This window comes from Panthera uncia, assembly GCF_023721935.1.
Source record: "Panthera uncia isolate 11264 chromosome B2 unlocalized genomic scaffold, Puncia_PCG_1.0 HiC_scaffold_24, whole genome shotgun sequence".
Lineage (NCBI taxonomy): Eukaryota > Metazoa > Chordata > Mammalia > Carnivora > Felidae > Panthera > Panthera uncia.
Window position 1 is genome coordinate 97056948 of NW_026057580.1, and position 22078 is coordinate 97079025.

Genomic DNA, 22078 nt, shown 5'->3' on the forward strand with positions numbered 1-22078 from the left:
GTAATATCTTTGTAAATCAGGCAGATTTAATTTCTGCGGTTTATAATAATAAATTATAACCATTACACCCTAAACAACATATGTACAATTCTTATTCACTAAGAACATATCCTTAAAAAAAGAGATGCACCAAACTAGATTCTTACAAAGGCAATAACATTTTGCTGTTAAAGAATGGACCAGAAGAGAGGTGCCTGGGTGGCTCAGTCGGTTAAGCGTCCGACTCCAGCTCAGGTCATGATCTCGTGGTTCGTGGGTTCAAGCCCCGTGCCAGTCTCTGTGCTGACAGCTCAGAGCCTGGAGCCTGATTCAGATTCTGTGTCTCCCTCTCTCTCTGCCCCTCCCCCACTCATACTCTGTCTCTGTCTCTCTCCCTCAAAAATGAATAAACATTAAAAAAAAATTTTTTTTAAAAAGAATGGACCAAAAGATGAAGAAAAGTTACATACGTAAGATTTAAAAGCTGATATTTAATGGCCAGAACAAAAATCATCTAGGACATTTAGTTAACTGTGGGATTTAAATTTCAGAAAAAGAGCCTAATCAGAAAAAGGCAAATCTACTGTTTTATTTAAAAACTCAATTTTGCTGATATTCACATAGGATCATCTTATATTCTAACAGCATTTATTATCTGGACAATTTTTTAAATTCAAAACTTTGATCCCAGTAAAAAAATACATTGACTCAATTATGCAAATAGCTTCTGTCAGGAAAACTTCTTTTTAAACTTCTAAGACAAGCCTACCTAAGCTGTCCTACCATTTTATCATGAAACTGGATGATCGCTTGAGCCACGCTTTCTCCTCCTGGTCATAACAGGAAAAGCTCCTCTGTCTGTGTCTGAGCTAGAAGTCCCAGGATCCCAGTACTGCGGATCGATCCCTCTGGTCTCCCTCTGGTCTCTGGGCTGGACCTCTGAACTTTTTGCTTCAGTGAAAAGCTTAAGAATATCACGAGGGAATTGGAAATTATTCCTACTTCACGTGAAACTTTTACATCAGATTTTAAACATGTTTGAGAATATAGTATTTCTCTTCAACACCAGCCTTGGAGAGGCTTCAACTAACTGCTATCCATAAAATCACTTTCCTTTTGCAGTTTCTGAGGCATATGGAGAAAAACAGAAGAGAGAAAACATGAGTGCTGGGTCTTTTGAGGAATATACTGATCGTATTCTTTAGCCATTAAAAAAAAAATGTGGCCATTTCCCTTTAATCTCTTGTCCACACCTGCTTTATCTTGGAAATGGAAAAAAATCTGCAGTGTAAACTGGGTTCACCCTAGATCTTTTACTGGGCATAGCATGTTTGTCTCTTTAAAACCAAACAGGCTTGGGGGTGTTCAAAAGTCTCTTTACTGCTTTCCTCAGCTTACAATCAGGGAGAAGAAATTCACTTTTAAAATCTTAAGGCTTAAAAAAATAAATAAATAAAATAAAATAAAATAAAATCTTAAGGCTTTCAAAATTGAATCCAAGATGTCACAAAGACATTCGTCTTTTTTTGTTGGGTGATCCTTTTACGGAGCAATCTAAGTCTACCAATAACGGCAAATGCCTAAGCTTGCATGTTATTGTTTAAATGCTAGGTAATAGGGAAATAGTTTCTTTGGGCTATTTTAGTTTCGTAATTTTATTACAACCCATCAAATGCACCCTCATACAAAAATCAGCAGCTTTAGTTGCATTTTCCCAATATAGATCTACTTGGTGCTATAAAATCCACAGTAACGTGGTTAATTATACTACATTACTTCTTTATCACCGCATAGATACATTTCATTTTTCATATCCCCTAACTATATGTTAAAAGTATAAATTTCCAGTTTTCCCAATCGATTGATATGTTTAAAAATGTAATATTAGAGCAATCCTCCCATGGAAAACAAAAAACAAAAAACAAAACAAAAAAAAACAAACCCAGTCGGTTATTTCATTCTGTGAGATTTCTTTTTATGGTATCCAAACCCACGCAGAGTCATTTTTGGCACCCATTGCCAACAAAGGAGAGATATTCCAAACGCAATTTCACATTCACATTTAAAATTTTCCCAATGTCTTTGAGTGCTGCGAAAGGAGTGAGCTATTTTGTTGGAGGATATGACTCTGGGGTTTCCTGTGGATAGTGCCCCAGCCCGTAGGAGTCTTTGAGGCAGTCAAGACAGGCATTGTCTGGCAGCTTAAGCACATTTTTCAGAGGGGGACAGTGTTGAAAAAGATATTATCCTCCGCGTGGCTATTCCATGGAAAAGCTGCCATTTTTCTAAAAGTGTGCCCTCTCCTTTGGCTACTCTTCACAGTCCCACTCAAATAAATTTGGCACCCAGTTAAATAATTTCCTCAGACAGGCCTTGAAAGCAAAGGCACAGCAACAGCCTCCCGTATAGACCTCAACAGAGGTCTCTTCAGGATAACAGCTGGGTGGGATTGGCAGGAAGGCAAGCTTGCTCTGTAGATGAATAAAGGCTTACAGTATCCACGGTTGTCAATCTGGGATCTTTTGCTTAGGAAAACACTATCTTACAAAAAAGCTTTACCTCAGGAAATTAATCATTACTTGAGTGGTGGCAAAAGTCAAGAGAGCATTAAATAATAACATCCTAAATAATAACGGTATAACATGACTGGTAACAAACACGGCCTCTCTACTTCTAAAATTTTAATAATAAAACATTTAGAAAAATTAAAATGGTTATTTGGCCCTGTTTTGAGAATTGGGGGGTATTATGCTTATAAACAAACATATACATCTTCAAATAGTGATTACTGAATTACATTTTAGAGACCATTTCCATCTATTTGCTTTCAAAATGCCAGAGATCAATTACCAAATATTTTAAGAAATACACAAGTGTCTCAGAGTACAGTGATGGTCCCACAAATCGCTATCACACAGGACTGGATAAGGGAAAGAAGGATCTACAAAAAAGCCATGGCCATTGCCAGAGTCCAGCTGAATACAGACTTATTTCCACAGGATGATTAAAAAAAGGCACCATCCTGAGAGCCAAATTCATTATAAATGCTTCTTTTATTAGTAAAAATCCCCATAACAACCTTAGTTCTCCCTAAAATAAGCAAGTTGTCAATATGAGCAGGGTACTGTATATTATATAAAACCCTGCCAAGCAATCCAGAGAACTTTTGGAGAAAAGTAAAAATATTTTGATGATCACCCTCTAACTTGACATACATTAAAATCCAATTTGATATTTAAAACCTAATGGAAAACTGAACTAGATTTTTTCCACACTGGCTACACTGAGGGCATGATTGCAGATATTTGCATAGTTTGCATATTTAGTCAAGGTATTTATAACTTATTTTGACTGTAGCCCACTACTTTCAATATTTTGTTCTAAAGTTTTTTTGCAATTTTTTTTCACAGTCGTGATTTTGTTTTCCCCATTTCACAGCCAGAGTAATTAGGGTTCCCTAAGTAGAATTTAATATGAAAATAAACTTTGCAAGAAAGAAATGCTCTTAAATGCAGCTATCTCAATTAAGAGAATTGTAATTAAAACTGGTTTGGAAAACAAGACAAAACCTTCACAACACTTTTCTCTCTAAATGGCGTGTATACACTGTTTCCTCCCAGATTTAATGACAAAGTTGGTTTACATATGGGTACAAAGTAGGCCAAAATTGCCTTTCAAGTTCAATGCAAAAACAATGGAATAAAATAATAAGTTTTAGTTATTAACCTGTTATCCACATATCAAAAAACTGTATCACAACCATCTATGTCTTCCACGGTGCCGACTCTCCTCACTGGAACTCATGCATAACTTCTGGAAACCTAAAAGATGAACAAGAAGATTTTTTAAATGATAACACTTGTAGTCAACTTAATAGGCATGCTTATTCTTCATTCACAGAAACTGCTTTCCTTGAGGAAGGAAAATTTGGAAGTGGATCTCTCAAGAAGACATTTTTTTTCCCCGAAGAAAACAATTTCCTTTCTTTTAACATAGTTTAACTCTTTTGAACAAGTACTTGTATTAAAAGAGAATTGCTGGGGTGCCTGGTGGCTCAGTCAGTTGAGCGCGTGACTTCGACTCAGGTCATGATCTCACGGTTCGTGAGTTCAAGCCCAGCGTCGGACTCTGTGTGGACTGAGCCTGGAGCCTGCTTTGGATTCTGTGTCTCCTTCTCTCTGCTCCTCCCCTGCTCATGCTCTGTCTCTCAAAATAACATTAAAAAAAAATTTAAAGAGGCATCTGGGTGGCTCCGTTGGTTAAGCGTCTGACTTTGGCTCAGATAATGATCTCCTGGCTCCTGAGTTCAAGCCCTACATCAGGCTCTGTGCTGACAGCTCACAGCCTGGAACCTGCTTCGGTTTCTGCATCTTCCTCTCTCTATCTCTTCCCCTACCCCACTTGTGCTGTCTGTCTCTCTCTCTCTCTCAAAAATGAATAAACATTGAACAAAATTAAAAAAAAAGAATTGTCTATACCAACAAAAGTAGAGGCAATCAGGAAAATAATGGTAGAGTTATAACTTAACATATTGGAACTAGAAATTATGCCATGACAGTGCCTGACACAGTTCTGCCTTAAAGCTGAGATTCTCAGGAAACTTCTTTTGGTGCATCAGCTGCTAAACTCCACAGGATGAAGTCTCAGATAACCTCATAGCGAATTCTTCTCTATAGTTTATTTCAGCAATGTTATGTTCTGTGCTAAAATTAATTTCTGAAATAGGAAGCCAAAACCAACCAAAGTAAAATCCTGAGACTTAACAAGAAGTAAAGAAAGGGACTTTCTCATACTTAGAATTAATATTTACCCAGCTCTGATCCAAAGAAATGCATGGAAAGTCAGTCAAACTACTTGCTCCAAATAGAGTAATCAATGAACCATCTTAAGAGGGTTTATCTCCCAGTACACAAGGCCCACATAAAAATATTGTGACACTATCCTTAGATGGTTATTGTATATTTGTTCATTTTTAAAAATATTGCTTTTTCTTCCAGACAAGTTATTGTCTCACAGGAAGGGCTGCAGATTCAAGACACGGCAAAATGTGCCTAAACCCAGTCCCACTTCATGGGAGCATTCAAAGTGCTTAAAGGAAGTAGTTTGCTTTAACTTCCCTGTCCCCCTTTCCACATCACTGCTGTAGCACTTTAGGACACCCTGCACACTTTGAGACATGAATCATTATAAGCAAGCAGGCCCACTTGGTTCCTCAAAAGACACAAAAGGTACAAAAATAGCTTCTGCAATTGAAGCAAGGACGTCGTCAGCAGCCAGATGAATGTGGGTGGTCAGATAAGATTCTGTTACTGCAAAGGACAAATTATTAAGCACATGCTAGATTTATTTTCATTTTTAAACCATGTTCTTCTTGCCTCAAATCAACCATTTGCTGGTAACTTAAAATGATACCTGACAAGCTCTACTACTCTCAAAAATGAAAGCTTCATCAAAGCCTAAGAGCATGATTGATTAAGCACTGAAAAAAAAAAAAAAAAAGACATACATGTTCTATAAGACATACAACAAAAGACATAATCTATAAGACATGTAAATTCTATATATTTTTAACAAATCAAATAGCACCTCTGGGGGGAAAAAGTTAAACAAATCAAATAGCTAATAGTTATTAAACAATAGTTAAACAAATCAAAAAAAGTTAAATCAAATAGCACCTTTGGGGGAAAAAAAAATAACACTATACTTTGGCATTATGACCTAATGTAAAGTAAAGCATGGCATCCCTCAGGGAAAAAAAATTAATAAATCACTGAAGTATTTTGCACCCTGAGCAAAATTCACCCACGACATAAATGGGCCAAGATTCTACAGATATAGCTATTTATAGGGAACAATAACTTGCAGCAATTGGTGACTACCTATGATTGGCAATCTGAGTCACCGAACTAAGAGGTAGGAAGGGAGAAGGAGAAAGTAACCCTCAGAAGGCCAGCACTGACACCCAGCCCTTCCAACGGAGTTTCAACTATAGACAGGCACCCACCCGCTCCCAATCCCAGAAATCATCGTTCTTGCCAACAGCTTTCACAGGCAAAATGGAGCACAAGCATATCTCTCAGACAAGCTGTGAAAGGGCAATGACTCTGCTCTTCCAGTGTTACTTTCCAGAACTATGGCTACTGGAAATAGGAAACACTTATCTCATGCCACGTGCATATATCTGGAATTTTAGATTACCGAAGATCCCTCTTTTCATTCAATAAGAAGATTCAAAATTTCTTTTTGTCTCATGACTTAAAATTCATGACCCCTTAAATGTTTGGTTTTCCCTGGGAGAACCAAAAATCAATGGCAATGATACTGCGTTTATATTATACCTTACAGAAACTTCCAGTTAATTAGTGTGATTCTAAAGCAAAGAGCTGGATGATATTAATTAATGTGAAAGATGCGAAACTAACTTCCATGATTTTACACAAATAACGTTGTTGCAAATTAGACGCAGTAATGGGGGCGCCTGGGTGGCTCAGAAGGTTAAGTGTCCAACTTTGGCTCAGGTCATGATCTCGCGGTTTGTGACTTTGAGCCCCGCGTCAGGCTCTGTGCTGACAGCTTGGAGCCTGGAGCCTTCTCAGATTCTGTGTCTTTCTCTCTCTCTGCCCCTCCCCCACTTGTGCTCTGTCTCTCTCTATCAAAAATAAATTTTTAAAAATGTAAAAAATAAAATAAAAAAAAATTTAGATGCAGTGATGGCCTCCACAAGGGAGGCAGTTACTACTATTAAAATAAAGACACGAAGATAACCATCTCAGGAAATTATTTTTCCATTAATTTTCAGTGAGTTTTTGTGCCTCAGTGTATTTATCAAAATATAAGAAAAATCTTTCCTCAAATAGCTCTTGAGAATATGGTATGACACCTTATGTCTCTGTTCCCTAGAAATCAAGAGTTCACACAGTATACTCTTAAACAATGGAATAAATGAAGAGAGATTTTCATTTCTTTAACTTTACTTTTAGGTTATTCGACTCACCAGAAATCATCAAGCAGTGAAACTTTAATATTTAATAAAGTTAACAATTTTATTTCAGGAAATAGTGTTAACAGATCTTGTTAAATTTCCTCAAGTCGTTTAAAATATATTCCTAAATATGGGGTGAAAATTATCTTTCACTTTACTAACAAAGTACAGACTGATTTTTCTGACACCTGCTGGCTTATAGGAGAGTTCCTTAAAAATATTTTCCAATTCCCCTATCTCTAATTTGTAACAGACACTTGGAAAATGTGAACATTATCGTTTCTATCCCAGTGGTTTCTCAACCTTTCTACTCTTAAAAAAACACCTTAGCATTAGATATTTATTCTTGGATCCCTACAAGCTATTGTCGCTAAGCTAAGCAAGGAATACATTGAGCTATGATAATGGACGATAGACAGAAAGATGATAGGTAGATGACTAATAGACAGATAATGTTTTAAAATGTCCATTGTTAGATTCTTCATTATTTCGATTTTCTATTCTTCCAAATTATTCTAAGACAATTTATGGCTTAAAGGTTTAATATGACTTGTAGATGAATCTTGCAAAAGGTTTCATTGGCAAACTTCTTGTGCAAATGTAAGTACCTTCCATCATTCTTGATTTTTTTCCTGAGGTTAAACAAATGCACAGGAGATCATAATTTTAGTAGAAGAGCTGATAAAAGAAACCAGTTTCACTTTCAGTGAGAGTTGGTACAATTAAAAAGGATTATTATTCACATCAACTCTATGAAAAAATGGCAAATAGGACTGGAAACAAGATATGATCCTTGTATTATTTCTCATTTAAAAGTAGTGTTTAAATATGACATGTGTAAAAGAATGAACACTGCTCTTCACACACTAGAGAAGAGATACTCATATTTAATAGTAGTAGAGGAAATTCCAAAGTGGTGGGTAAAGATGGGAGAAGGGTACTTAAAGAGAAACGCATGTTCAAGATAACACTTGAATTCCTCCCCAGGTTTTTGAAGAGGGGCATCTTTTCCCCACTACAAAAAAATAAGTCTCTGAATGGACGCCTGGTTCCACTTTGGAGTGCCTGGAGTGGCAAGGTAAGAGGTGTGTCTGGAAGGTGGCAGGGAAGGCAGACACAGATGTGTGTTTGTGACGATACCACACACACACACACACACACACACACACACACACTTTGATCGGTATGATGACTATAAGCTTAGGTCTTTGGAAAGAGTCTGGAAATGAAGGTGATGCTTAGAGCTAGGTTTGGAATGTAAACAGGAAGAAAAAGGGTTTAAAGAGATTCAAATAGGAACGGGAAAAGGTAGTCCTGTTCGGAACATGGGGCAATTCATTACTGGGGCGAGGCAGAGGCTCTGAGAAGTCAAAAAGGTGTGTGTGGGAAAGGAGAGTTTCCACAAGAGGAAGTGAGGGCAAACTGAGTCAAATTCGCAGATTTTGTCCTTTCATTTAGGGTTCTGGTTCTAGAAAATGCTTGTAAAAATGAACCCAGAGCTACCTGTGGTCTATTGCTGCTTCTCAGCAGGTAGTTGGCGCTGGAGCAGCGACAAGATACAAAATAAAACATTGTGCAAATTAAAAGGAATAAAAACAACCAAAAAAATAGGTACACGTGAATAAGTGATTGTAACTTAAGTCTTCTTAACGAGGTGTTTTGACCATTTCCTGACACTTTGGGGCATTTATTGATGCTTACTATGTGCCAGAAAATGGGGTAAGTTTACAGAAGACAAAAAGAAAAATGGAAGCTCTCTATTTAAGACTTCAGAGCCTAGCAGGAAGACATTTGTGAACAAATAAGTTCAACAAAATGTTTGGGTGCTTTGACACAAATATAAACACAGTATAGGGAGACCTAGAAGAGGGGATTGTCAATCCTATCAAGAGAATTAGGAAAGGTTTAGAGAGGATATGACACTGAGTAAATCTTTAAAGAAAACTATGCATGATAATATACAAAAGCATACAGTTCTCAATGTTAGGTTGGGAAATAAAAACACTTGTCTGAAGAGATAAAAATATAAGCCTCTAGCATTTCAGTTTCTCTCTGGTTGCATATACTTGTAGTGTGGTGAAATGTTAGCTCATGGGGTTGCTTAGGGAGTAAGGTGTCCTAGTTAATACAACCTTATGGTTAGGTAAAGACCACAGAGAAAATAATTTTTATTTTAACATCTGCTAGTGATTATTTTCCAAAGTACATTAGCCTTCTCCATGAGTTAATTACAGTCTCCTGAACATAATTTAATCTTTCTTTGATGATTCAGTATTGAATAGTGCCCTCTAGTCCGTACTCTGCATCTGGGCGGTGATCATCTGGTATTGGCCATGCAAAATTCTCCCCACATGTGTTCCTAAGCACATGTCACATTTTCCAAGATCACAGTTGCAACAGAGATTTGTTTTCTTGACGACGTATTTGACATCAAATAAGACATATCTAACTAACTTGTTTTAGGAGCAAATCTATAGCTCTCCACTTCTATGACCATTAAGTTTTGAGTCCATTCTGAATCATACAGGGAATGTTAAGTACTGTGAAAGGTTTTAGAAATCATCTAGTCCATCAACCAACTAACAGAAGAAAGAGGTGAAAACTAGAGAACTCAAAAGACCTGCTTAATACAGGTCATTATAATGGCTTTGGGCTATTGTTTAAGTCTTCAAACTTTCAAGTCAATTATTTCCCACTCTCCACACTACTTCCTCTTATTGAATGTTTACTAATCTTGCCTTATTGCAGAAACTGATTGAAAGGAATGAAAATGGAAGAATAAATAATATTGAACGTAGAATGAGTGAAGACATTTATCATCCCTAATTTCAAACTAATCAGCCAAGGAAACATAAATAACAGTAGCTAAAAACCAATGTTCCCATTGAGTTATTAATTTTTTTTAAATTTTTTTAACGTTTATTTATTTTTGAGACAGAGAGAGACAGAGAATGAATGGGGGAGGGTCAGAGAGAGAGGGAGACACAGAATCCGAAACAGGCTCCAGGCTCTGAGCTGTCAGCACAGAGCCCGACGCGGGGCTCGAACTCACGGACCGCAAGATCATGACCTGAGCCGAAGTCAGACGCTTAACCGACTGAGCCAGCGCCCCTTGAGTTATTAATTTTTACAGAAAATAGATTCAATGAAAAAATTTAACTTTTCCAAAATGAGTAAATGGTTGGCAAATTAGTTGTCAAAAGAATCAATTTCTACAAGTAGTCCATCATTTAGTATTTAAAAAAATATATATTTTGAAGTCTCAACTATTTTCCAGCATAAGCTGTTTTCCATTATCAAGCTTCTTATGCTCTTATAATAAAAAAACTTTTTAAAGTAAATATTTTAAGTCAAATTATGAGATCATCTTCTCTCAAGCAAGGTTAACTCTCTCACTGACAGCCAATGGAGGTAAGTCCTTTGGTTCATCATACCAAAACTTCACCAAGGAGGTCCATGGTGACATGACAACACTATGTGCACAATTATTACTTCTCTGACAGAATGGTGTATGCTGTCTTGTTTTTAAAAAAGGGCAGGGCCAATTAGATGTTTTGTTTAATTAAAAATATTCTTTTTGGTGCAACTTTAAATGGGACTGCTTTCTTTTTTTAAAAAAAAATTAAAAAAAAATTTTTTTTTAATGTTTATTTATTTTTGAGACAGAGAGAGACAGAGCATGAACAGGGGAGGGTCAGAGAGAGAGGGAGACACAGAATCTGAAGCAGGCTCCAGGTTCTGAGCTGTCAGCACAGAGCCTGACGCGGGGCTCGAAATCACGGACCGGGAGATCGTGACCTGAGCCGATGTCAGACACTTAACCGACTGAGCCACCCAGGCGCCCCAAATGGGACTCCTTTCTTAATTTCTCTTTCTGCCTCTTCATTATTAGTGTATAGAAATGCAATGAATTTCTTTTCTTTTTAGAAATGCAATGAGGGGCGCCTGGGTGGCTCAGTCGGTTAAACGTCCGACTTCGGCTCAGGTCACAATCTCGTGGTCAGTGAGTTCGAGCCCCGCCTCGGGCTCTGGGCTGATGGCTCAGAGCCTGGAGCCTGCTTCCGATTCTGTGTCTCCCTCTCTCTCTGCCCCTCCCCCGTTCATGCTCTGTCTCTCTCTGTCTCAAAAATAAATAAAAACGTTAAAAAAAAATTAAAAAAAAAAAAAAGAAATGCAATGAATTTCTCTATATTGATTTTGTATCCTGTGACTTTACTAAATTCATTTATCAGTCCTCATAGTTTCTTGGTAGAGTCTTTAGGGTTTTCTATATGCAGTATCATGTCATCTGAAAATTGTGAATTTTACTTCTTTCTTTCCAATTTGGATACCTTTTATTTCTTATCTGGTTTCTTGCACCACAAAAAAAAAAAAAAAAAAAAAATCTTAGGAATAAATTTAACCAAAGAGGTGAAAGACCTGTACTCTGAAAACTACAAAATACAGATGAAAGAAATTGAAGACAACACAACAAATGGAACGATATTCCATGCTCATGAACAGGAAGAACAAATATTGTTAAAACATCCATACTACCCAAGTCAATTACAGATTTGATGCAATACTTATCAAAATACCAACAGCATTTTTCACAGAACAAGAATAAACAATCCTAAAATTTGTATAGTACCCCAAAAGTCCCCAAATACCCAAGGCAATCTTAAAAAAGAAGAACAAAACTGGAGCTATCACAATACCACATTTCAAGATATATTACAAAACTGTAGTAATCAAAACAGTATGGCACTGAGACAAAAATAACACATAGATCAAAGGAACAGAACAAAGAGCTCAGATATAAACCCATGATTATATGGTCGATTAATCTTCAACAAAGGAGGCAAGAATATGCAATGAGCAAAAGACAGTTTCTTCAACAAATGGTGTTGGGAAAGTGGAACAGCTACATGCAAAAGAAAGTGGACCACATTCTCACACCACAAACAAAAATAAATTCAAAATGGATTAAAGACCTAAATGTGAGACGTGAAACTATAAAAATCCTAGAAGAGAGCACAGGCAGTAATTTCTCTGACATCAGCCATAGCAACATTTTCCTAGAAATGTCTCCCAAGGCAAGGGAAACAAAAGCAAAAATAAACTATCGGGACTACATCAAAATAAAAAGCATTTGTATAGCAAAGGAAACTATGAATAAACTAAAAGACAACCTATGGAATGGGAGAAGGTATTTGCAAATGATATACCCGATAAAAAGTTAGTATCCAAAATATACAAAGAACTAATACAACTCAAAACAAAACAAAACAAAACAAAAAAAAAAACCCACAAATAATCCAATTAAATAATAGGCAGAAGACATGAACAGATATTTCTCCAAGGAAGACATCCAGATGGCCAACAGACACCAGGAAAGATGCTCAACATCACTAATCATCAGGGAAATACAAATCAAAACCACAATGAGACATCACCTCACATCTGTCAAAATGGCTAAAATCAAAACCACAGGAAACAACAAGTGTTGATGAAGATGTGGGGGAAAAGGAACCTTCATGCATTGCTGGTGAAAATGCAAACTGGTGCAGCCTCTGTGGAAAACAGTATGGAAGTCTGTCAAAAAATTAAAAATAGAACTACCATATGATCCAGTGACTCCACAACTAGGTATTTACCTAAAGAATATGAAAACACTAATCCGAAAAGATATATGCACCCCTATGTTTAGAACAGCACTATTTACAATAGCCATGATATGGAAGCAACCCACATGTCCATCAATAGATGAATAGATAAAGAAGATGTGATAGATACACAAAATGGACTACTACTCAGCCATAAAAAAAGAATGAAACCTTTCCCTTTGCAACCACATGAATGGATCTAGAAGGTATAATGCTACATTAAATAAGTCTGAAAAGGACATAGACCATATAATTGCATTCATGTGTGGAATCTAAGAAACCAAACAAATAAAGAAAAAAAGAGGCAAACCAAAAAATAGACTCTTAACTATAGAGAACAAACTGATGGCTACCAGAGGGGTGGTGGGTGGAGGGATGGGTGAAATACATGAAGGCAATTAAGAATACACTTATCACAATGAGTATAGAGTAATGTATAGAACTATTGAGTTATTATATTGTATGCATGAAACTAATATAATTTTTATGTTAATTATAATTGAATTCAAAGAATTGTTTTTATTTTCTCAGTTGTGATAAATTTTTATTTTTATATTCCAATTCTTATGTTTCTTCCCCTTCCTTTCAGTTCCCTCTATTCTATTCCTCAATGTTATTATGGTAGGTTTTTGCCAAGCTATTTTAAATATTTACTCTAACTAAATATTTGGAGAATTAAACCAAAGGAGGACTATTTGGCTACTTTAATAAGAAATATAACAACGAAGTCAAAATTCCAATGTACTGTTTCCTGAAGTTTTATCTTTTACAGTGCTTATGTTTATTCTTTGGTTGCTACAGGTGTGCATAAATAAGGTAATGATTCCTTCTCAAATTTTCCTTTTACTCAGGATGTGCCAAAATTAGCATAAAGGCCAACGTTAATTTTGGATTATGTAAATAAAAAGAATGGAGAAAATAAATCATAAAATACTTCTTTCATAAGTATGCATAAAACAGGCTAACCTTCCCTGGAGGAAAATCCGTCTCTCACAGTAGAACCCCCTACCCCATGTCAATGGAGATAATACCAAAAGTAATGAATGCACAACTAAAAGCTTGAATTGCATTCCATATCTCATGCTACAACTAATTCTCAGGTGTGTGGAGAAAAAACGTCCTCAGTCTCCCTACATGCGGTCTGCATACAATAGACCTCCCTGAAAAAGAAATTAAGGCAAGGCCTAGTACATAGCGTATAACCTGAATAGATGGGAGCTATCTGCCTCTAATAACTGAGCAGCTGAAATAATCAATTCTATCTCCTCTCTAGAAAATTTTTACAGAGTGAGGAAACTGATCCATGTGTCAATGTAGAGGTGTACAACCTCGGTAAATCCAGAGCACATCTTGACTTAGTACTGTCCCTGGATCAGTGAGGAACATAGACTTCGGAAGTGAACATAATGTTAGCACACAGTAAATATCCTGTATCTCAGTTATTGTCAGAGTTTAAGAAAACATCTGATCAAAAAGGACTTGAACAACCAAGTAAGACTCAACAGAGGTAAGTAGTTCAAATAGAAGCCATGTTTTACCCAAAGGAAGTAACCAGAAAACCTTTAAAATGACCTATGTTATGTAGTTATTCAGGCACTCCCCTGGCGCTTTGATAAACTCTGAATGGCATTCATATTTTCAGCCTCATCTTGGAATATATCATTGCCCACGAAGTTTAAGGTTATAAAAATACTCAAGTTTCAAGCAGGTGTTTCTAATATCCTACTGGGCAAATTCTGTCAGACAATTCCAGAATTCCATCTACAGGCCCTTTCACTCAATCAAATGACATGTTTTTGAAAGCTTTTATATATTAATGAAATGAAATACAGTATCTTTAGAATGTAAATTTCATATTTATTTGAATTTGAATCCAGACATTACTGTTTTATTTACAATACACATGTATTATTATATAAAATATGTATTTTATCATATATGAAATTTAAATCCATTTGAATGAAATTTACCAAAAAAAATTGAATTAAGAATAATGTCCACGTGTGGAATTCAAAGATAAGTAAGACAAGACTCCTGCCTTCAAAGAGCTTACTGTCAAGTAGGTGAGAAAACCATATAAACAAGCTATAAAAACAACAGTCATAAAACGATATTATGGGAGCACAGAAAAAAAAAGATTGCTTGGGAAAGCTGCATTTAAGAAACATGATCTTAGGCCCTGAAACGTTAGGATTTGGCAAGTAGAGATTAAGAGAAAAGGCATTTAATGTGAACATACTATGCAAGAGAGAAAAGCAAGGGATGTTGAAGAAACAGTGACTGGAATATTCACCGTATGGAGGCAATGGGAGTTAAGGCTGAGAAGGAAAGGTGGTAGCAGATGATAAAAGAACTTTATTTGGTAGATAAAGAGAGCCAACAGAGGTTGTGAGCAGATTGCCACAATCACAGAGACACTTTAGAAAGTTCACACTATAAGCTCATCTTTTTCCATCTCTTTTTAAGCAAACTTCTGCAAACGTGTAGCCTGAAAAGAATCAAGATTGAGAAGAAGTTTTTTTTAAGACAAGGGAGACGAGAAACTAAGGGGGTAAAATACAGGTAATAATTAGTGGAATAAACTCTTGGAAAAGTGGAAAAGAAAAGGAAACTCAAAAGCACCGATTAAGGGATCCATTTCAGAAGAACGAAAGGAAACTTTTCTGTTTTAGACTGGAAGGAAGGAAGGAAGAAATGATGAAGAAGATAACTTTTTACATTGAGAGAAAAGAAATGGAGAAATTCCCTTAAGATGTTTTTAACCTGCTCAAAAAAGCAGAAGACTGGTCATCTGATGAGGGTTAGGAGAGGGAGCCAGAGTTGGTAAGGGCTTGATGAGTTTAAACTTCCATTTGTCTTGAGTTTTTAAGGCATTTAACAGTCTTAGGAAGAATGCTATTTCTTATCAGGCTGCTCAAAAAGAGTATTTTGCAACAGAATACATGCAAAATTTATCTAAGTTGATAATATATCCAAATAATATATTATTATTGTACACCAAAAAGTACAACAAAATGTTACATTTATTGTTTATTATTCAATAAAACTCTGAGGATGATAAACTATAAGCCACTCTTTATGAACAGTAGATTTAAGACAAATTTTAAAAAATTTATATACTGTTTTCTTTTTATTGTTTCTTTGAAAGCACAGCTGCAGATCCCTTTTATATAGTAAACATGAAAACTGACCTATATTGATTTTAGGACTCTCATTGAGTTTTAGAAGGTCAAACTATCAGTTAATATCTGGAATATGAATCCCTTATCTTATTGAAATAACATACATATATTCAACTACACTGGAAATATATTGAAAGTTTAACAGCCATTGTGTCCCACGGGGCATTGGACAGTGGATGATGTGGATGACAGAGTAGGAAGTCATTAGATACTTGTCAGTTGTGTGAATGGATGAAAAGGATTATGTGAATAAGTACAAACAAATGAATGCATGAACTAATAATTGAATGTGAGCATACCGCGTGTGTGTGTGTGTGTGTGTGTGTGTGTGTGTCCAGCACAAGGTTTGCTTCATGACTGAAAAAGAGCATCATAAACTCTCAGATAAAGAGCATGGAAGGGATCTTGGCAGGTCCACCACCATATCCAACAATGGAGGACACAGAAACCCATCAAAACTGACAGAATGACCTGAATGGATTTCAAGAAAATTGAGCATCCCAAAACCTCAAAAAGGATTAGTTTTATAATTTCTGGCTCTTTTTCAGTTACCAAACACAAAGGAAAAAAAAATGCTCTGCAAGTATGATGTTATGTTAGAAATTTAGGTAGAAAAAAAGTTAACAGAAATGTGTGTTTTTTACCAAATAGGAAGTATAAACATCTCACTGCTTTACCTTTTCTTAAGGATCTCTTCTCAATATAGTAATTAAATTAGGTGATTAAGAGGTAGGCTTAAATGTCTTTACCTCTCTCTAGTTTTTTCAGTCTTATTTTCCTACCTCCTTATTGAATGGAGTGGTCATTTTAATCACCAAAACCTGGGAGATTTGATGCTGATTCTATGTACACATATGCCAAATATGTACATGTGAAAATCACAGGGAAAGGAAAGATAGCTCCTGGGTTAGAAGTTGAAGCCCTGAGGCAACACATTAGCAACAAACTTCCACCTTTTTTGCCCTGAGTGATGGTCAAGACAAAGAAGGCAATAATGACATCAATGGTCCTCAAGCTATAAAAAGTCACCCCTGGGGTTGTTCATGAATATTCCTAAATCTTGAAGAAGCTGATCTAAGTGCTAACTACAAGGATTCAAATAAATCTTGAACCAAGCATTTACTAGCTCTGTGACCACAAAAATCTTAGTATAAACGTAAGTAATAATATTAAATGTCACCTACCAACCTCATTCAATTGTGAGAATTCAATGAAACATAATGAATTCAATGAACCCAAAGCACTTAGTAGACTGACACATGGCACTGTTCAAGTATTATTATTGTTATTTTTACAAACTTTATATTTTTTTAACATTTATTTATTTTTGAGAGAGAGAGAGAGACAGAGCACAAGTGGGGGAGGAGCAGAGAGAGAGAGAGAAGTCAGACACGCTGCTGTGTGCAGCACCTCTGTTGTTATTTTTATGGGTTACAATTGTTCTCAGAGACTTAGCCTGGGCCTTGGTCATTCCAATTCCAAATGCAACCAGGGTGCAGAGCCAACCTAGAATGCCAAGTGACTGCACTGGATGACACTGGCTCACTGAAGCCTGCTCTGGTAGTAACCTAAGCCCTTGAGCCTAGACTGAGACCATCATGCAGGCCTCAGGCGTAGCAGTGAGGATTTTATCTCCCCCAGCTTCATATGCTGATGCACTAGCCCACCATTGGGCTATATTTAGAGATGGAGTTCTAAGGAAGTAATTAAGAGTGTAAGGGTGGGGCCCCGATTCCATAGGATTCGTGTCCTCATAAGAAGAGATATCAGAGAGCATTCTCTCACTTTCTCTGCATGCACACCAGAAAAGGGTCCTGTGATTACAGTGAGATGATGGCCAACTATAAGACGAGAGAATAGGCCTCAGAATATGACCAACTCTGCCAGCACCTTGATCTTGGAAGAGTGAGAATTAAATTTCTGTTGTGTAAGCCACTCAGTCTAAGGTATTTTGTTATGGGAGCCTGAGCAGATGAGTGCAATAATTTAACACAGTTTTACAAAAGTACACGAAGTTTTTGAGATGAGGGAGAAAAGATGCAATGAAAAGAATACTGGATTTTGAGTCAGGAAGTCATACTCCTGTGCCATTTCTAATACTTGGTAGCTGTGAAATCTTGGACAATTTATTTAGCCTTTTTGATTCTTCTTTCTTCACTCAGAAACCAAAACAAAACTTCTTCCCAATCATGGTTGTTGTAACCAGGATGTCTGTCATAGTAGGTACTCAATAAATTGATTTTTAAAAGGTAATGCGATCAAGGGGGAATTCTATGAGGAAGAGAACATAATAGTTAAAGATACTATATCTCATAATTCTATATTACTACCTAAAGCATAATAGTCTAATAGTCATGCTATGTTTCATTTTATCAACATTTAGAAAATATTATTAGTGGCCTAAATATTCACTTTCTGTGGTATCATTAGTGATTGAGGTGATTTTTCAATGTTTTAATCAATAACTTATCAAAGAAAATTGATGATAATTCTATGCCACATTTTTTCCCCAATTCAGTGGTTACTCAAATAAGCAGCACTTGCCACTGTGGACAAAGCAAAGTGTCTCTTCTAGCTTATTTAGCAATTAAACATAAGTGTGATTTGTAATCTTTAATTGTCTACTTAAAGTGAAGACATATGGGAGAATTTTATCTGTTGTCAGTATCAAGAAGAATTTTATTTTTATTGAAAATTGACTTTATAGACACTACATTTTAAGCCTATTTAGTGTTCTTTTTTAGAATAGCTGCTAGAAACCTAAGAATAAATTTGGGGCCTTCCTCTAGAAAGAACATAGGCCTTCCTGGAGCATATTTTGACAATAACATCATTTCTAGCTTCAAGTATTATTCCTACCTTTCTTTCCTATTGTCTTGTACTCACAGTTACTAATATGTAAACACACACACATATGCACACCTCAGTAATGGGAATGATTACAAAAGACATAATAAATGTAGCTGGGAACCATTTCCAAAATTAAATCTATTTGTATATTTCAATAGTGTTTGGGCAGCACAATTGTGAAAACTAATTGGTTCCAGGAACATAAAAAGTAATGTGGAAACTCCCCAAATATTTGTCTTTTCCTTCAGCTTTCACCTGTATGGATTCCAAGAAAAGAAAGGATTTCATAAATACACCAGCAAAGGTACATGTAACACAACTCAAGAGAAGCATTAATTATTTTTCCTTCTCTAAGGAATTGCATATGAATAATATGGTAATAATATGCTCAAATTATATTATCTTTGAGACATGGTCAAATTTCCAGCTACTGTCAAGGCTCAGCAGCGAACATGGTAACTGCATCTGACATATTCTTGGACCCAGATGACTGACACTGGCAGATCTTACACATGGATCCTGTGCGGCACATTAAAGGGATTGGATGGATATTTTCTATTTGTTGAACAACCATGAGGTATAAAATCAGATTTGGACACGTGTACTTGAACAAGTTTAGAATCCATTTGATCAGAAAGCATTTCAAGTCTCAAATCAATCTCTACTTGTAAGCATTAACTATCCTAAACGTTACAAAAACTTTAAACAATGAATAGGAGTCTAAAAACCATTTTCAACGCCATTTTGATTAACCAATTACATATGATTTTAGCCTGATCTTTGTTTTCAAATAGATCCAAATGCTAGAAAATGTGTGGGATCCACAATTCTGGGTTTGAGTCAACACTGACCAATATCCAATATGCACATATTGACCTAATTTCTATATTCTTCACACCACGTAAATAATTTAAAGAACACAATTTAGGGGTGCCTGGGAGGTGGTTAAGCATCCGACTTTGTCTCAGGTCATGATCTTGTGGTTCATGAGTTTGAGTTCCACGTCGGGCTCTGTGCTGACAGCTCAGAGCCTGGAGCCTGCTTCGGATTCTGTGTCTCCCTCTCTCTCTGTTCCTCCCCTGCTCACACTCTGTCTCTCTTTCAAAAATAAATAAAGATAAAAAAAATTTAAAGAACACAATTTAAACAATGCAGCCAAAAATAATTCACCTTGAAAAAAAGTATAAGAAATCAAAAACGTATAAGCTTTTTTTTCAGCTTTAAGAGCTGTTTGCCAAAATCTGCAGTCTTAAGTCACTGACTCCCTTTTATTAATGTTTGGAATCTCACTTTCATGGTCTTGGATACATCACTGAAAAGTAAAAAAATTTGCTTTAAAAATCTCATTAAGAATTCTTCCTTAGCACAAATTCTCACCAAATAAGCAAAAGTAGAGAAAAACAAGCAAAAACAATTAAGCAAATAAAAACACAGAGAAGACTGCAGAATTAAACATTTTATCATCTTGTTTAATTTATCAGGCTTGCTCTGATTTCATTAAGGGCTTTAGACAAGGAGCCAGAACTAATTTTATTGCAGCATCTGCTCTCTGGTTTTAACATGGGTGTAAATTATTTGAATAGATGGATTATAATATTTCTTTGAATTGATATGCACCAATACAATATAGAGAAGAAAATGTTTTAATAATACCTTGCATATGTGCATTATGTCACATGTCAAAGCTTATCATTTCATTCTCATAAAATGCTCCTGGGGTGCCTGGGTGGCTCAGTCAGTTAAGTATCCGACTCTTGATCTCAGCTCAGGTCATGATCTTGTGGTTCATGAGTTTGAGCCCCGCATCAGGCTCTGTGCTGACAGTGTAGATCCTGCTTGAGATTATGTATCTTCTTTTCTCTGCCCCTCCCCTGATTGTGCTCTCTTTCTCTCAAAATAAATAAATAAACTAAAAAAAAAAAATTTAATGATTAAAAACAATAAAATACTCCTAATGTAGAAGAGCATGAGGAAATTGAGGCTCAGAGGTTAAGATACTCATAACAGTATCTTATAAGATCACACAGTCAGCAGGTAGTTCCCTGGCCTCCTGTCCTTCAACATAAGGCTCCTTTTGTGGACCAAATAGATCCTATTAGCCAGTTTGAAGAGAGCATATGTGGGATTTTCAGGCAGAAGACATAGGATTAAGATCTCCTCTGCTATGGATTGCCCTTGAGTGGTTTCCCTTACTTTCTCTGAACAAGAATTTCCTCGTATGTAAAATGGGAATAAAGATGCTGGCCCCAGTTTTATATAGTGTTATTGGTAAGACGACAATTGAGATGACATAGGAAAGTCGGCTGTCAACTTTAAGGAAGCAAATAGTATATATTGTTGTTGATACTAACAAACAAAGCAGCTTTTAGCTGAAGAAGCCAAAACAAAAGGGATCAAAAGGCCCGAGCCCTAATACTTTCTACCTCCCTGAGTGCCCTGGGTAAGTTCTACCAACATAGTAACCAATCTGAAAGCTCTTTATACAACAGACTAATGTGAGTGCTCAATGGTTCATCAATGTCAGCCAAAAGCTTCTTCCGTAAATATCTATCAGCAGCAAACTTATACCATTTTATTCATTAATTAGAAACCAGGGCACCTAGGTGGCTCAGTCGGTTAAGCGTCTGACTTCAGCTCAGGTCATGATCTCACAGTTGTGAGTTCAAGCCCCACATGGAGCTCTGTGCTCACAGCTCAGAGCCTGGAGCCTGCTTCAGATTCTGTGTCTCCCTCTCTCTGCCCCTTCCCTGCTCATGCCTCTGTCTCTCTCTCTTTCTCTCTCTCTCTCAAAAGTTAATAAACATTAAAAAAAATTTTAAAAAAGAAGGAAATCACATTAGCATCCACTTAACCATGAGTTTCCATGGATGAGGACCCAAAAAGCTGGGGCAGGCTCTAGACATGAAAGCCCCGCAGAGGCACAGCGGGAAGATACAGCAGTGCTGGGGGGATTTACTATTCATCTGGTGCACGCATTGCATCATTTTCAACCCAGAAATTCTTATTTCAGCTGTGCCTGGTGTATTCTACATTAGACATCAATCTTTACTTTAGAAAATGGGAAGGGCCCCATGAAACACACATGTGCGTGCACGCACACACACACACACACACACACACACACACACGGCAGACACCTGCCCATAACTAGTTTTCTTAATTGTAGGGAACCACTGACACCTTTAAAAACCCATAAATATTCATATTTGCTTAGTGGTACCTAGTCCATAGAAATGACAAGGCTCTGCCCTTGAACACACATGGCACATTCACTCTAAGATTTTTTAGTATTTTGACCATGGTCCTTTTGACTATTATGATCTTTTCTCTTCAAAGGTGTTAACAGTAAAAGCATTTTTTTTTTTCAGAAACTGAAGAGAAGTGAACAGTAGGGCAGTGCCATAAACAAGCTTGTGGGAAACCTTACTTCGTTACCTGCT

The 22078-nt window shown here is 36.5% G+C and overlaps 1 protein-coding gene across 6 annotated transcripts in view; it reads right to left on the minus strand.

The window, feature by feature from the left end:
* The window catches only part of HIVEP2 (HIVEP zinc finger 2), a 207168-nt gene that overhangs the window by 28453 nt on the left and 156637 nt on the right, over positions 1 to 22078 (minus strand). For all 6 annotated transcript variants that reach the window (XM_049654471.1, XM_049654473.1, XM_049654468.1 and 3 more), the window contains one exon: positions 3706 to 3800. The gene's annotated coding sequence lies outside the window, so the exon portion shown is untranslated. The remainder of the gene's footprint in view (positions 1 to 3705; positions 3801 to 22078) is intronic.